General features: G+C 39.3%; 1 protein-coding gene across 1 annotated transcript in view; it reads left to right on the forward strand.

Annotated features, from left to right (window-relative positions):
• Nucleotides 1-2,758, forward strand: part of LOC119423040 (testis-expressed protein 2) — a 46,692-nt gene that overhangs the window by 693 nt on the left and 43,241 nt on the right. The window lies entirely within an intron of this gene.

Consider the following 2,758-nt stretch of genomic DNA (forward strand, 5'->3'; position numbering starts at 1 on the left):
CAATGTGGTTTTTAATCACTATTATTGTTCTTATGCAGTATCTATAGCTGTTTTAAAGCAAACTAACGTATCTTAGGCGACTGCGTGAAGATGAGAAGTTGCTGGAACAAACTAATATCCTGTACATATCCAACAATGTTCAGTCAGGTCATCTGGACAGTTTCTTTTTTTGTTGACATTTTGTCCTTCATCCAAAGGACTTCATCAGTTCGAGGAGCCACAACAAACAGTCCCACAAGCAGCACACTCGTATAGTGGACCAACCAGTTTGATGGTGATAAGATGGTTTATGGGGTCCGCCCTCTCCCCATCGACTCCTCTGAGGCAGCCATGGCCAAAGTGGTTCAAAACACCAAAGTTCATGCTCAATAATCCAGGAAAAAAATCCAACAAAGAAACCATCTTATCACCATCAAACTGGTTGGTCCACTATACGAGTGTGCTGCTTGTGGGACCGAGTTTGTTGTGGCTCCTTGGACTGATGAAGTCCTTTGGATGAAGGACGAAACCTCTCAAAAAAGAAACCATCCAGATGACCTGACTGAACGTTGTTAAATTTTTTACCTGGATTATTGAGCATGAACTTTGATGTCCTGTACAGAATCAACAAAGTTTCTTTCCTTTGATAGTTTGTCAAACAATTACTTTGAAAGTTCATAAAAATCCATCCAATAGTTCTTGAGATATTTTGCTAATACCACAGACAGACAAACAAACACTCATAGAAAAGGGCAAAATGCCCAATGAATGAGCTCAAAAGTTAAAGGTTACAAACTTCATGAACCAAAGACACTTTTCTTTCTCTTTATGTCTTGAAGTCTAAACAATGCTGCCGTTAAAAAAAAGATGATCCGGTCTTCTGTAACGCACGGCTTCTGCAACATTATTTTAGTTTGCATCACTGTGCACAACGAGGGTGACTAAGCAGAAACAATTGCCATAGAAAATGTAATATGGATTAAAGGTCAAAACATTTATGTATAAAAACAATGTTGGAAGGACCTTGTACACATTCTATAAATAATTTCTCACTTTTGTTTAACAGATACGACCTCATCACCCATAAACTCCTTCATACTGTAATCATCAGGAGCAAAGTCGACCTTGTTCCCTGACAGGAAAACATGCCAGCGTTGAAACTTAATAACCTTTTTATTTTCTGAGTAATTAACTTTTGTGCAGAGTTATGTGTCCCACAAAAGAGTTGGTTCGTTATGTTAGTTTGGTTTTAATCCAATGAAAAATTAAAGATCGGCCGGCGGTGGAGGTATCGTGACTTCAGTGAAATGCTTGTACAGGATATGCTTCTGTTCACAAATACATACGTTCTAAACGATGAGAGGGAACAAATGTCTATGTTTATTTTACAACCAAGACAAGCTGAGTTGAGGAGTGAGACTGAGATGATTGGTTGGACGAGTACCTTGTAGGCAACTTTAGATTCTGTCATCAAAAATGACTGAGTTATGTTCTTCTTCTTTTACACCTGCTTCTTGTAGGTCTCCATAAAGTGATCATCTGCCTCCATCTCACACCATCCCAGCCTCCGTCTCTGCCACACACTGCAGAGATGAACCGTCTCTGTGGTCTTCCTTTGTTCTTTTGTCCAATATGTCCACTGCCCCATCAAACCATGTTCAACCTCGGCCTCGCCTCTCTACCTTTGTCTCCACTTGATGAAAATCTGAACATCTTCATGTCTTTATTGTATTGGTGCCACTGCCTCCAAACCAAATATTTGAGCAGGACTCACCATCTTGTAAACCTTCCCTTTCTTAAAGCTCTCCTTGTGTCACAAATCCCCTCTGACACACATCTCCATCCACTACTCCTGCCTGTTCTCTTCTTCTCCTCTCTTGTATTTTGCCTGTTCCTTTGGAGGGTTGATCCTAAACTCACCCACCTTCAGTGCTCCTTGCAGCGTCACTGCTCCACCTCTGTCCCAATCCTTCACACACATAGACCCTGTCTTGGTTTGACTCACGTTCCTCTTAGCCCCAGAGCCTCCACCTCTTCAGGCTCTCAAACCTGCTCCCTACTCTCACTACAGATCACAGTGTCATCTGCAAACACCTGATCATGAAGTCGCCTCTCTGACCCCATACAGCAATGTTTCCATCACCATTGCAAACAAGAACGGGCTCAGAGATTCAAAGTCAGGTAACTGTGAACTGGTCAATTTCAGCCAAGGAACAAATATCTGCAGGTCCTCTAGTAGCAACAAGTATTAGTATTAGTAGTAGTATTGTATAATGTAATGATTGTTCCATATTCCATCTATTGTAATGAAGTTTGGGGAGAAGCATGCAAAACAATTACAAATCCTATTTTTATTTTACAAAAAAGAGCTATAAGAATTAGTAGGAAGTGCTATGGTCACCCACTCTTCATCAATTGAAATTATTAAAATGTTATGATTTAGTTGAATATAGTATTTTACAAGTGATGTATAAAGCTCAAAAATATTCCCCCCAAATATTCAATTAAAATTTGTTGAAAAAGAGAGTCATTATAACCTTAAGGGAATGAAAATGTTTGTGAAACCTCCATTTAGAACTAGTCTGAAGGAGCTGTGTTGTAATTCAGGGAACAGGATTGTGGAATTGCCTTGATATCACCATAAACATTTCTAAAACAAGTTATATGTGTAAAAAGATGATGAAGTTAAAATTGTTCGGAAAGTATGATGCCATGTGAAGGAGGCCTGATGTTTTTTGTTTTCACTTTGGGGATTGTTCAAGTTGTTTGTTTGTTTATT

This window comes from Nematolebias whitei, chromosome 16, assembly GCF_014905685.2.
Source record: "Nematolebias whitei isolate Nwh7 chromosome 16, NemWhi1, whole genome shotgun sequence".
NCBI lineage: Eukaryota > Metazoa > Chordata > Actinopteri > Cyprinodontiformes > Rivulidae > Nematolebias > Nematolebias whitei.